General features: G+C 41.7%; 1 protein-coding gene across 1 annotated transcript in view; it reads left to right on the forward strand.

The window, feature by feature from the left end:
- The first annotated feature begins 2147 nt into the window (after positions 1-2147).
- LOC140737480 (cyclin-dependent kinase 4 inhibitor B-like) overlaps positions 2148-15495 on the forward strand; it is a 50491-nt gene continuing 37143 nt past the window's right edge. Inside the window, exon 1 of the mRNA XM_073063941.1 lies at positions 2148-2259. The gene's annotated coding sequence lies outside the window, so the exon portion shown is untranslated. The remainder of the gene's footprint in view (positions 2260-15495) is intronic.

Here is a 15495-nt window from a genome sequence, read left to right on the forward strand (position 1 = left end):
GGGTGGTCACCCGTCCTGTGAAAGCACTGCCCAGAAGAAGCAAATGGCAAACAACTGCTGAAGAAGAAAATCATGGAGAACAATCATGGTCATGGATAGAGAGAAGAATAAGAAGAGCTTGTTAGCAGATGAAAGACAGGTGGAAGAGCATATCATGAAACAACACATAATGATGATGATGCTATAAATGTCTGGAGGGCTTACACTGCTTACACCAATCAATCACTGCCTAAGATGATCAGCGTCTGGGTAAGGGGTGTGGGTGAGGGTGGATACATTTGGGGGGGGGTGGAGCGGATGTTGACAGAGACAAGGGGCAAGTGCTGGGATGGAGGTGGTTGTGATCACACTGCACAACGTGAGGAGAAAACAAAATAGGATACATATTGAACCCTTTGGTCATTTCATTAGTGAAGCCTAGCCTCAGGAGACAGGAATTGTAGGTTGGGGAACATCAACTGGGGCCAAGACTGGTTTCTGCATTTGTGAGCATGGGTCCGGGAGGGGGGGTCCCCTGTAGCGGGGACCTGGAGGTTATGTTTTGGGACCAGCAATGTGATCAGGAATTGGTGGGGAGAGTGATCAGGAGTCAGTTTTGGCCAGGAGGAGCAGTTCCTTGTGACGCATGGCCTGGGTACAGAAGGTAAGTAAAGGGAATTATGTAGGAGTCCTCGGCCAGCGTAGAGTTAATAGCGCATGTTTGGTCCAGGAATGGCCACTGGCTGTTGATTAACAAAGGCCCCCATAACAACATGATTCAATTTCCTTCTCGGTGATCCAGAATAAACATTGCACAGAAATGATGTCATTGAAGTAGTCAATCATGTGATCAGCACAAAGATAAAACACAATCAAAAAACACCTGGTCAAATTTCAGGCATGACGTTAAACACAACATGGCTGCCATTGTTGTCACTTTCTGAGTCATCCTGGATAAATATAAAATGAATCATCTAATACCAACACCAATGTTTTCTGGCATTTTCAAACTCAGCTATCACAGGTAAAAGACTATTCATCTCTATATAATAGAATTAAAATTAACTTATTTTCACCTTTAATAAAACTGCACAAAGTTACCATCCTTAAATATACAGAACTTTGCTTAAAGTAAAGGGAGAAAACTTGATACATTCAACAACTTTGTCACATCCCATTGGCTTGTAGGGGATTTTATATTCCTCATTATTCAAATTAATCTTAATGAATAATTAATTTAACTAAGGCAATTTCAGGCTCAGTTTGTGTGCAGTTTCCCACCTGTGATTAAAACAGAAAATGCTCTTCATCTTTATTACTGTGAGTAAAATGAAATGTTTCATCATAAAAATGAGCAGAGGTGTTCATAATTTATCATTACTTTTATGGTGCAGTCATTAATCCTATAGCCTGGGAAAGAATGTTAAACATTAAATATAATTTGGTTGTTTGAATCCAGTGACCCAAGCAGGATCACAAACTTCTGGCACAAGCACAATGCCACCTGCCTTTGCCTGCCTTTGGCATGTCATCCTTTCATTAACGTCCTCTTGCTGGTCATGAGATTAGTGTTCCATGCAGTGAGTGCGAAACCACACCGGGACAAAAATTTTCACCAGTGTTCTGGCTGGGAAAGTGGGTGAGGGAGAGTGCGAGAGAGAGAGTGCGAGAGAGAGAGAGAGAGAGAGAGAGAGAGAGAGAGAGAGAGAGAGAGAGAGAGAGAGAGAGAATGAGTGCCAGCACTTTCCACATACACAACTGTGGACCCTTGCACAAGAACACACTTAAAATGATGAACAGCTGCTGACAGACAGGCGTATATGTTACTATTTGAATTTGTCCTTAAACAAGTCAGAAAAAGAACACAAAATGAAAGTAAAACATCGCTCATTTGAAAGCAGAACAAGTTCAAATCCAGTCCAGTATTTCTGTGCTTCCCAAGCAGTTCTTTTTGAATTCTGCTCAGCTGAAATGTAAATTTTGACAAGGGCTGTAGAACGCTACTGTTTTCTACAAATTCTGGTTTATATTTAGTGGACTTGTTTGCCCGTTGCTTGAACTTGGTGAGTGGTAATGGATTAATCAGCATAAATGCTTGTTTCCTTTCAATTTGAACTGATCACATGGTTCCAACTGTCATTTCACTGGCTGCGATGCATGTACGGCTGCTGCTGATTCACTGCTGCTGACTGGCACCTGGCAAATGAACGCTCGTTCCAGTCATGACTGAACTGTTTCATTGGGAAAACCTCTTGAAGGAAAGCTGACCAAGATGCAAAGGTAGAGAGAGCATTATTTAAATGTCTTTAAGATTTTCACTGTGTGCAGCTGAATATTTTATTGCAACTGTGATCATTTATTTCAGTAATACCAATATTGAAAGTGACTAACAGCTTCCTTTCCTAGCATCTGAATTTCACGGTGGGTAAACACGCATGATGCTGGTAAATCTCAACAAATAACGACGTTTATTTTCAATAGTTAGAAAAATGTGATTTTCAGCCAAAGAAAACGTCATATCAATGTATTTAGTATTTCTACCACACAATCCAGAAAAGTTGCATATCAATTGTAAAACCTCGCTAGAAACTATAAGTTTCAGCAGTTGCAGCCATTTGATTCTTAAGAGATAATTATTAATAGATGCCATTCATCATAGCTGAGTGATGGACTTTGAAATATTAGGGTCCAAGGTTTCCATGGTGCTCCTGAAGATCAAAGGGAGAGAGAATGTTGTGGGGTCGAGCATCTATGGCCATTTATTTACCTTGGGTACCTTTGTTATGTATAGCATATGATATTAAATATTAACAGCATCCAACCCAGGTCCCTGCCTCACACAGCTACTGGTGACAGCACGAAAAAGAACCAATCAGCAAAAAGGTATCTTGGCATCTTTCAAGTGTAGTGGTTGTCACAAACAATAACTTTAAAGTGGCTGTTAGCCCTTGCAGTGGATGTGGGAGGGGTGTTTCGGATACACAAGTAGAAGGAAGGCAGAGTCTCAGACTGAGCTGTTGAGCACATTGCAGGAGTAACAACATGCAGTCATCCAGGTGGCAAAATGTTCACCTGTAGAGGCTATTTTTTTCTCTGTGAAGTGGTCAGGGACGCTACCAACGTACATCTGAACAGCAAAACTGTTATTTAATAAAACTGTTCAATGAACTTAGCCAGAAGCTTTATTGCAGTTTGATTCATTGGTTTCTTAGCAATTTGAGTTCAAAATCACTACCCAGATATCCCAACATCCTTTTGAACTTCTGCAGCGGTGGAGTAACTATGGGCTCAGTATTTGACCACATAACTCTAATGATAAGACTTAGTGTGGAAGACTAAACGTTTGCATTTTTTCTTGGGTGCCTTAGTGTCCTTTCAGGAAATGTCTTCAAAGACTCAACTTTCTCTGGCATTTCTCAAGGGTAGAAATTATGACTCCAAGATTGGGGGGTGTAGTGGACAGCAAAGAATACTATCATGGCTTGCGGTGCGATCTGGACCAACTGGAAAAATGGGCTGAAAAATGGCAGATGGAATTTAACACAGACAAGCGCAAGGTGCAGCACTTCAGTAGGACCAACTAGAGTAGGTCTTACACAGTGAACGGTAAAGCTTTGGGGAGTGTAGTAGAACAAAGAGATCTGGGAATACAGGTCCATATTTCATTGAAAGTGATGTCATGGGTAGATAAGGTCATAAAGAAAACTTGTGGCACATTGGCCTTCATAAATTCAAGTATTGAGTACAGGAGATGAGATGTTATGTTATGGTTGTATAAGACATTGGTGAAGCCTAATTTGGAGAATTATAAGCAGTTCTGAACACCTACCTACAGGAAAGATGTAAATAAGGTTCAAACAGGAGAGGGAAAATTTACAAGGATGTTGCTGGCACTGGAGGACCTGAGTTACAAGAAAAGATTGAATAGGTTAGGACTTTATTCCTTGGAACATCGAAGACTGAGGGGAGATTTGATAGAGGTATTTAATTTTATGAGGAGTATAATTAGGGTAAATACAAGCTGGGATGGCCCACGCTGTACGTCATTTGCACAAGAGCTCTGTATTCCCCTGAGGTATGGACACGAGGATCTCAAAGCCATCCCAAATGCTTTGTCTCCACGTTGAGCAGTCATGGCCGCAGATTCCCAGGACTCAGTTGGATTGTTGTATTCAAGTAGGTTTTGAGCACATTCTAAATCATCGTCTTTGTCCATCTGGTAATCTCATTCAATGACTCAGATTGGAATAGGGTATGCACTTCAGGTGTCTGGTGTTTAGTCGTGAGGGAAATGTGGCCTGCCTTAGAGACCAGCTAAGTTAGGTAGGATCTTGATGTTGATCTGATGATGGTGCTGACATTGGTTCACTCATTCCTTCTGGTACATTTGGAGGATTTAATGGACAGAACATTTGTGATTTTGAAGTGTCTTAACACATATGATATTGGTATCTGATCTGATAGGACAGCAGGGATCATTATTGGCTGGTAGGCCAGGAGACTTTGTGTCAGGTCTGAGATCTTCATCTTCAAAACCTCTTTTCCTCAAAGGCCATCTTGGTACTGGGGTGAACTACATATACCTGTCTGGACACGCCCCCTGCTGACTGCTCCTGTGGCTCCTCCCACAGACCCCTGTATAAAGGTGATGGAGGTCTGAGCCCGGCCTCTCAGTCTCCAGGATGTAGTATGGTGGTCACTCACTGCTTGTTCCTTCTTCCAGTCAATAAAAGCCGATACCTCGCTTTTACGTCTCAGAGTGAGTTATTGATGGTGCATCAGGTACATAGAAGGTGACAGTGAATTTCCTCTATGACCTTGCTCACAGCTGAGAGGTGTCTCCCAAAGATGTGCTGGTGAAGAAAATAATAGACTACTGTAAATTGCTGCTCATGTAGGTGAGTGAGAGGAGAATCAGGGTGGAGATGTGATGCACCATCAATAACTCACTCTGAGACGTAAAAGCGAGGTATCGGCTTTTATTGACTGGAAGAAGGAACAAGCAGTGAGTGACCACCATACTACATCCTGGAGACTGAGAGGCCGGGCTCAGACCTCCATCACCTTTATACAGGGGTCTGTGGGAGGAGCCACAGGAGCAGTCATCAGGGGCGTGTCCAGACAGGTATATGTAGTTCACCACAAGATGATAGCATTTGAAAGAGCATAGGTTACAGGCAAGTAAGAGGTGAAATAGGGCTGAAGGGAATACACTAGGAGCCTTGATTGATTCAGTAAGTCAGAGTGACTTTGTCTGAATGTCACCTATGCAAAAATGCCTATGGGAAACAAACATAAAATGGAGATAAATTTTTACCTGCAGTCAAATTGAGGAAACTGCTCCATAGCCCTCCCCACTTAGTGCAGTCCAATACATTAGTAAGATTACTAAAGGCATGTGCAGAGGCTGGAACTGCTCTTGTATTTTTCTCAGAGTTATAGTACAGTGAAAGTCATGTTCACTGTGCCTCTATATAGTTAAAATTCTCTCAGTGATTCAGGGAGTAGCTCTTCTGCTAATGGAGTGGGTTGGGATGGGGTGGGGTGGGTGATCCAGCAAAGACTTTCCCTGTGACCGAGAGCAGAGAAACCTGTGTTGAAACCAGCTGGCTTTCTCTCTCTTCCTGATGATGGTGGTCTTCATTACAACTCTGAAGCCATTTTGTTGTTGTCCCAGGACCATAACCGAAGCAAAACTGTGATGTTACCTCTGCCTGTCTTCTTTTTTCAAGCCTCTTGATAGCATGTAATCAATTCCATCAAATGTAGAGCAGCCAAATTATCATACCCCTGAGGCAGTGGACCAAATTTTAATATCAAGGTAAATTAGAAAGATTACGACCTAAATATAGAGCAATATGGAAGAAGGCCACTTCTTCTGGCTTTACATCTGATCCGCTGGGAACTAGCTGCTACCACCAATTTCCTCTTCCCTCGAGCTCAGCTCACATGCCTACAGTCACCCGAGGCTGTGTTTTACTATCTGCACAACTGCTACACTGACTGAGTCTTGGGTTATAATCGGTGATCACATTATGCTGGTAACACACCAACGATGCAGTTCTGGGCAACTCTTGTCTGACGGTTATCATTAGCTACAGGGCAATTGCTGAAAATTGGGGCACAATGCACTTTCTCAGCAGCTATATTGGGAGGGATGGAGAAGTCTATTAGTGAGAGGTTGGCATCTGACCATCTGATATGTTAACGCCAAGGAACTTACAGCTACTGATTCCAGACTACTGACCCCTAATGAGAACTGACTCATGGGCCTGATGTTACTTCCTCCTGTGATGCACCATCAATAACTCACGCTGAGACGTAGGAAGCGAGGTATCGGCTTTTATTGACTGGAAGAATGAACAACACTACATCCTGGGGAATGAGGCAGGGCAACAGGCCACAGTCGCCTTTATACAGGGGTCTGTGGGAGGAGCCACAGGAGCAGTCAGCAGGGGTCTGTGGGAGGAGCCACAGGAGCAGTCCAGACAGGTATATCTAGTTCACCACATCCTGATAATCAGTTCTTTGGATTTTTTTTTTTGCAAAAAACTATTTAGCCAAACTATTCCAGTAGAAACACAGATTGGCATCTGCAGTTCTTCTCTGATGGGCACTGTTAGCCACAGGGCCAATGCTGAAAGTTGCACACAGTGCAATTTCTGGGCAGCTGTACTGGGAGGGACAGGGAACATCCATTTTGAGAGGTGGCATTGTCTAAGTGTGAGTCAGTGCCTTCAGGGAACATCTGGAACTGAAATAGATGGTCAGACTAAAACATCTGTAAACTAATAATTGCAAAACCAATTTTTTTCATAACTCCCAAATTACATGTCTCACTTCAACCCAGAGAGTGGTAAACAGCATTCATTCAACGCATTTTGTGGAAAGTAATTTTAAAGGAAGTTGATTTGTATCCCTTTGTCAAATGTTGCACTAAATTATAATATCCATGTTACAACCGATATATTTTGAAGTAACATGCACTAAAATAGGTTTTCGTTGAACCTTGGCCTGGACCCTCTTTACATTGCTTTATAGTAATGCACTACTTTGAAAGCTTTTTCAGTGTGCTAGATGTTTTAAAGGATGTAACAGTGTTCTTCCAATCAGCACTAGTCAGTACACACATCCTGTAATCTTAGCCAAATCACCACAAAAATATGAAGAAGTGACACTGAATATTTGAACAACAGTTCGATCTAAAACCAGTGAATTATGCCTAAACAATGGAGACTGCAATGGAATGGGGGAGGATTTGGCTAGTGTAGACTGGAAACACAGACTATATGGTGGGGTGGTTGAGGAACAGTGGGAGACTTTCAAAGAGACTTATTATGATGCTCAACGAAAGTATATTCCAATTAAAAGCAAGGACAGTAAGGGTGGGGAGAGCCAGCCTTGGTTAACTAAGAAAGTTAAAGAAGGCATCAAACTAAAAGCTCGTGCATACAAAGTCACCAGGAGTAGGAGAAACCAGAAAATTGGGACAGTTTTAAAAAACAACGAAGAGCCACTAAGTGAGCAATAAAGAAAAGGAAGATAGATTATGAAAATAAAATATAAAAACGGATAGCAAAAGTTTTTATAAATCATATAAAGCAGAAAAGGGTTGCTAAAGTGAACGTAGGTCCCTTAGAGAACGAGAAGAGGGAACGAATATTGGCCAATGAGGAAATGGTAGAGGCTTTGAATGACTATTTTGTGTCAGTCTTCACTGTAGAGGACACATCTAACATGCCAAAGAGTGATATTTTAGATTCGATGGTAGGTGAGGATGTTGATACGATAGCTATCACAAACTTGAGGGCCTGATGATAGACAAGTCCCCTGGTCCTGATGGAATGCATCCCAGGGTACTGAAAGAAATGGCAGAGGTTATAATAGGGGCTTTGGTGATAATCTGCCAAAATCCCCTGGACTCTGGGCACATCCCGGCAGATTTGAAGACGGCAAATGTCACACCACCATTCAAAAAAGGATGTAGGCAAAAGGCAGTTAACTATAGGCCAGTTAGTTCAACATCTGTAGTTTGGAAAATGTTTGAAGCTATCACTAAAGAAGAAATAGCGAGGTACTTGGAAAGAAATGGATCAATCAGGCAGATGCAACATAGATCCAGCAAAGGCAGATCCTGTTTGACAAACTTACTGGAGTTCTTTTGAGGATATAACGAGGGCAGTGGATAGAGGGGAACAGATGGATGTTATTTAGTTGGATTTCCAGAAGGCGTTCAATGGAACTGGCTCGAGGGGCCAGATGGCCTACTCCTGCTCCTATTTCTTATGTTCTTATGTAGCAGGCAGGAGGAGAACTTCGGACGAGAAAGAGTCATTAAACTGAAGGACTGTTGAAAAAAGAGTTTTGAAGATACTGAAAATATAGATAAAAAGAATCACTCCAATAATTTCAACAAATAGAGAAGTGCTACTGGCATATCAAATTTTATTGGCTGAAGAGATAGCATATAAGACCATAAGACATAGGAGCAGAAATTAGGCCATTTGGCCCATTGGGTCTGCTCTGCCATTCAATCATGTCTGATCGTTTTTCCCCTCCTCAGCCCCACTCCCCAAGCCTTCTCCCCGTAACGTTTGATGCCATGTTGAATCAAGAATCTATCAATCTCTGCCTTAAATACACCAAACAACCTGGCCTCCTCAGCTGCCTGTGGTAATAAATTCCACAAATCCACCACCATAAAGAAATTTATCCACATCTCTGTTTTAAATGGATGTCCTTCTGTCATGAGCTGTGCCCTCTTGTCCTAGACTCTGCCACCATGGAAAACATCCTTTCCACATCTACTCCAACTAGCCCTTTCAACATTCGAAAGGTTTCAACAAGATCTCCCCTCATCCTTCTGTATTCCAGCGAGTACAGACTCAGAACCATCAAATGTTCCTCATATGATAACCCTTTCATTCCCAGAATTATTCTTGTGAATCTCCACTGAACCCCTCACCAACGCCAGCACATCTATTCTTAGATGAGCCCAAAACTGTTAACAATTTTCAAGGTTAGGCCTCACCATCACATCCTTGCTCTTGTATTCTAGACCTCTTGAATTTAATGCTAACGTTGCATTTACCTTCTTCACCACCAACTCAACCTGCAAGTTAACCTTTAGGGTGTTCTGTATAAGGATTCACAAGTCCCTTTGCATTTCTGATTTTTGAATTTTTTCCTTGTTTAGAAAATAGTCTGCACATTTATCTCTACTACCAAAGTGCATGACCATGCATTTTCCAACATTACATTTCATTTGCCACTTTCTTGCCCATTCTCCTAATCTGTCTAGGTCCTTCTGCAGCCATCTTGTTTCCTCAACACTACCTGCCCCTCCACCAGTCTTCGTATCATCTGCAAAGTTGGCAACAAAGCTATCTATTCCATCATCTAAATCATTGATACACAGCATAAAAAGAAGTGGTCCCAACATCAACCGCTGTGGAACACCACTAGTCACTGGCAGCCAACCAGAAAAGGATCCTTTTATTCCCACTCGCTGCCTCCTACCAATCAGCCAATGCTCTAACCACGCCATAACTTTCCTGTAATACCATGGGTTTTTAACTTGGTAAGCAGCCTCATGTGTGGCATCTTGTCTGAAAGTCCAAATATACAATATCCACTACATCTCCTTTATCTATCCTACTTGTAATCTCCTCAAAGAATTCCAACAGGTTTGTCAGGCAAGATTTCCCCTAAAGGAAACCATGCTAACTTTTTCCTATCTTGTCCTGTGTCATCAAATACTCCACCACCTCATCCTTAACAATTCGCTCCAACATCTTCCCAACCACTGAGGTCAGGCTAACTGGTCTATAATTTCCTTTTTGCTGCCTTCCTCCTTTCTTAAAGAGTGGAGTGACTTTTGCAATTTTCCAGTCCTCTGGCACCATGCCTGAGTTCAATGTTTTTTGAAAGATCATTACTAATGCCTCCACAATCTCTACCGCTACCTCTTTTAGAAACCTAGGATGCTGTTCGTTGAGCCTAGGTGACCCATGTACCCTTCGGTCTTTCAGCCTTTCGAACACCTTCTCCCTCGTAATAGTAACTGCACTTACTTCTCTTCCCTCACACCCTTCAACGTCTGGCGCACTGCTAGTCTCTTTCACAGTGAAGACTGATGCAAAATACTCATTTAGTTCATCTGCCATTTCCTTGTCCCCCGTTGTTTTTTCTCCGGCCTCATTTTCTAGCCGGCCTGTATCCACTCTCATCTCTCTTTTATTTTTTACATACTTGAAAAAGCTTTCACTGTATATTTTGATATTGTTTGCTAGCTTGCTTTCGTATTTCATCCTCTCCCTCCTAATGGTTCTTTTAGTTGCTCTGTATGGGGTTTTAAGGGCTTTCCAATCCTCTGTCTTCCCACTAATGTTTGCCTTGTTGTGTCCCTCTCTTTTGCTTTTACATCAGCTCAGTGGCCACTTTATTAGGTACACCTGTACAGCTTGTAAATGCAAATATGTAATCAGACAATCATGTGGCAGCAACTCAATGCTCAATTGCCAACATGATCAAGAGGTTCAGTTGTTGTTCAGACCAGACATCAGAATGGGGGAAGAAATATAAGTGACTTTGACGGTGGAATGATTGTTGGTGCCAGATGGGGTGGTTTGAGTATCTCAGAAACTGCTGATCTCCTGGAAATGTTACACACAGCAGTCTCTGGAGTTTTCAGAGGACAGTGAGAAAAACAAAAGCCATTCCATAAGAGGTAGTTCTGTGGGTGAAAATGCCTATTTAATGAGAAAAGTCAGAAGAGAATGGCCAAACAGGCTCAAACTGATGGGAAGGAAACAGTAATTCAAATAACTATGCATTACTGCAGTGGTGTGCAGAAGAGCATCTCTGAATACACATCACGTCGAACCTTGAAAGGAATGGGCTACAGCAGCAGAAGACCTTAAACATACACTCAGTGGCCACTTTATTGGGTAATGGAGCTAGTTAATCATGGTTACCTAAGATATCTTGTGGAGTTGACTATATATTCAGCGTCCTAGTGCAAAGAGCAACACTGGAGCATTCTCAGTCATATTCAGCCAGAAGATCTAAGAGGATGACACGCCTCAGCTTCCCACAGAGATGGCACAGTTGCTGAAACCTGTTGTTTTACATAAACTTATATCAAGATAAAGGCTGTTACTGTGCTGTAAGTCTCCAAAAATGTTTCTCTAAAAAGCTGAAAGCACTGAATACAATGAAAACTGCAGGATCATGCAACATCCTGAATACCAGCATTCTGTATCTCACCATGTATTTCAAAGTTCAGAATAAATTTATTATCGAAGTATCTATACATTAACATATATTACCTTGAGATTCATTTTCTGACAGCATTTATGGAAGGGGGGTGGGAAGCAGTACAATGGAATTTATAGAAAATTATACATATAAAGACTGACAAATAACCAATGTGAAAAAGAAGACAAACTGAGCAAATAATAAAAAATAATACTGAGAACATGAGTTGTAAAGAGTTCTTGAAAGTGAGTCTGTAGGTTGTAGAATCAGGTTAGAGTAGTGGTGATTGAAGTTAACCATGCTGGATCAGGAGCCTGATGGTTTTAGGGTAATAACTAGTCTTGAACCTGGTAATTTGGGACCTAAGACTGCTGTACCTCTAGCCCAATGGTGGTAGTGAGAAAAGGACATGACCTGGATGGTGGGTCTTTGATAATGGATGCTGCTTTCTTGTGGCACTGCACTATGTAAATGTACTCAGTGGTTCTGAGGGCTTTGACTGTGATGGAATGGGCTGTGTTCATCACTCTCTTTAGCTTTTTCCATTTCTGGACATCGGTGTTTCCATACCAGGCCATGATGCAACAAGTCAGGGTATTCTCAATTGTGCATCTGTAGATGTTTGTTGAAGTTTTTGACATGCTGAATTGACTCAAACTTTTAAGAAAGTAGAGACATTGTTGAGCTTTTTTTTGTGATGATACTCAAGTGATGGTCCCAGGACAGATTCTCTGACATGCTAACGCCAAGGGATTTAAAGCTACTCACTGTCTACCACTGAATCCCCTAATGAGAACTAGCTCATGGATCGACAGCTTCTTCCTACTGTAGATGATCATCAGCTCTTTGTTTTTTTTCCAAACTACTTGGCCAAACTATTCCAGTACAAACACAAAATGGCATCTGCCCAATGATATGGAGAACTCCTCGGGTATGTCCTGTGTATAGAAAGCAAGAAAAACCTAATCCTTCTAATTATTGCCCCATCAGCTCTCAATCATTATCAAAATGGTCAAAGGTGTTGTTCATGATACTATCTATCCAGCAACACTCACTAATGGCCTACTAGTCAACAGTTTGATTTTACTAGGACAATTTGTCAGGGCAGCCTGGTACCAGCTGAATTTCTGAAGTGACAAAGAGTGAGTGCCCTTGGCACTAAAGTAATATTTGAGTGAGTGTGGTCTCATAAAACTGAGGTCAATGCTAAACAAAGGGGAAGTTTCCCAGAACTTGAAGTCCCACCTTTTCAAAAGGAGAATGGTTATGGTTGTTAGTTTTGTTTAGGCAGTCCAAACCGTGGTTTCCCTTTTTCATTTTAAGATGCTGAATATTGCTGTGATGATTTCAAAAGGAATTATGTTGTTCCTGCATTCTGGAGAGGCTTTTAGATGTCTGTGAGAAGTTCTGACCAATTGCACCTGGAAGGGCATGAAGTATTTTTGGGGATGTTGTAGCTGTACATGCTGAGTGTATGAGTTTGATGGCCAGTACATGCTGTTAACATCACATGGCCCAACTGCATCCATTTGATCCCACCTCCTCTTGTTTCTGCTTCTGCATGTTTCTGTAGGTCTAAATATATTACCCACTTTGTCTATTTGGTTCTGCCCTCAGTCTTGTCCATCTCTCTGCAGGTAAAAATTGCAGATTAGTTGGAAAAGGAAAGATCTATCATTCACCATTTAGCCTTCAGGGGGGAGAAAAAACAAATGCTGAAAATCTGTAATAAAATGCAGAGGCCACTCAGTAGGTGAGACAGCAGCTGTGGAGAGAGTTGATAAAGGGAGTTCGAGCTGAGATGTTCACCCTGTTATTCTCACCAGAGATGATGGCCAACCTGCTGAATGCTTCCTGCATTTCCTGTTTCAAATTGGCTCTGAAATTGTTAGCAGGGTGGGACATCAGATTAGTCATCTGTAGCCAGACCATGAAACAAGTTGAACTGGTTTTCAAAGAGCCTTAACAAGAGCAAAAAGGTCTGTCCTGACATCACTAGAAACAGAGACAGTCAAGTATAAATGCTCCAAGTTGAAATGTAACAATGGAATTATTGTTTAAGGTTATATCAGATATTTTACATAGTTTAACAGACAAGCTGCTGAAATGTGTTCATGTATTTTGTTTCCTTATCATATTAAATTACATTTCAAAGTTCCAAATAAATTTATTATCGAAGTACATATATGTCACCATATACAACCCTGAGATTCATTTTCTTGTGGGCATACACAATAAATCCATAATAGAATAATAACCATAATAGAATCAGTGAAAGACCACACCAACTTGGGTGTTCAACCAGTGTTCAAAAGACAACAAACTGTGCAAATACAAAAAGAAATAAATAATAATAATAAATAAATAAGCAACAAATATCGAGAACATGAGATGAAGGGTCCTTGAAAGTGAGTCCCTAAGTTCTGGAACATTTCAATGATGGAGTAAGTGAAGTTACCCTCTTTGGTTCAAGAGCATGATGGGTGAGGGATAATAACTGTTCCTGAACCTGGAGGTGTGAGTCCTGCGGCTCTTGTACCTTCTTCCTGAAGTGGTGAGAATGGAGCATGACCTGGGTGGTGGATGCTGCTTTCCTCAGGCAACTCTTCATGGAGATGTGCTCAATGGTGAGGACTGAACCATATGCTCTACACTTTGTAGGATTTTCCATTCAAGGGCTTTAGTGTTTCCATACCAGGCTGTGATGCAGCCAGCCAGTACTCTCCACCACACATCTATAGAAATTTCTCAAAGTTTAGATGTCATGCCAAATCTTCGCAAAATCCTAAGAGAGTAGAGGAACTGCCATACTTTTTTTCATAACTGCACTTATTTGATGGACCCAGGACTGGTCCTCGGAAATAATAACACCAAGGAATTTAAATTTGCTGGCCCTCTCCCTCTCCAATGAGGACTGGCTCAAGCGCCTCTGGTTTCCTTCTCCTGAAATTAATAATCAGCTCCTTGGTCTTGCTGACATTGAGTGAGAGGTTGTTATGGCACCACTTGGTCAGATTTTCAATCTCCCTCCTATATGCTGGTTTGTCACCACATTTCACTTGGCCTATGGTAGTGGTGTCATCAGCAAATTTCAGTATGGTATTGGGGCTGTGCTTAGCCACACAGTCACAAGTGTAAAGCAGATAGAGCGGGGGGCTAAGCACACAGGCTTGTGCTGTACTTGTGCTGATGGAGATCGTGTTAGGAGATGTTGTTGCCTATCTGAACTGACTGAACCATTTGTGTTACCATAGTAACTACTTCATTTTAAATTCCTCTAAACATTTCATACAGTTAAATGCAGATACATGAATACAGAAACTGATATTATGAATAACAAGATTATAAGCAAATATAATTTTATATTTATCTGAAACCTAGGATTCTGATACAAATGTTTTACAAGTAAAATAATTTTCAAGGCCTTTGTAATCCAGCCCAATAGGTAAGTTAGTCTGTTCCTATATCCTTACTTCATTGGTTTCTGCAAATAAAACAAAGTGAGGTGTTTTATGTTTAACAAAACCCGTGATACATTTTATTAAACTCCAAAATCTATGCAACAAAAACACTCTAAAATCCTTTTATGTAATAACGTCATCACATCAAGCCAGCCTCTTAAACGAAACCCCAACTCAATGTGGGTGGCAGTAAATTATGGACATTACTCCCAATTATGTTACCCGACAAAAGCCACTCCAAAATTAATTAAAACTGGGCCAAGTGTTCCATGGGTGGAGGAACTGCCGGAGCTGCTGGCTTGGCCAGGGGTGTTGCCAGGCTCATGGTCATGTTGTGTTGGCAGGGGCATGGTCATTTTGTGTTGGCAGGGGCATGGAAGTGGAATACTCCAAATCTTGGTGGGCCAGTTTAAAGTAATCTACTGAAATACCTTCAGGTTTACCCATCCTATCTGTGATAAAAGTCTTTTCTCCCCGTTCCAAAACACAGAACAGGCCATTGTGAGGGGCCTAAGGGTGTGTTGGTGTGTGTCATGGCGGACGAGAACAAACGAGGCGGAATGTAGGTGAACTGGAACCCAAGGGTGTTGCACGCCATGATGGGACGTAGGAATAGGTGCAGAGGAATTGAATTCACTGAGGAGGGTGGAGTACTGTTGAGAGGTCACAGTTCACCACGGTAAGGAGGTGACAGGAACTGCAGGAGTGGGGAAGAGGACTAACAATGCCCACATTCACATGGTCAGACATGATCAGGGACCTCAAAAGGTGCCAAAGGCGCCTGGATATGATGGTT

This window comes from Hemitrygon akajei, chromosome 2 (genome assembly GCF_048418815.1).
Source record: "Hemitrygon akajei chromosome 2, sHemAka1.3, whole genome shotgun sequence".
Lineage (NCBI taxonomy): Eukaryota > Metazoa > Chordata > Chondrichthyes > Myliobatiformes > Dasyatidae > Hemitrygon > Hemitrygon akajei.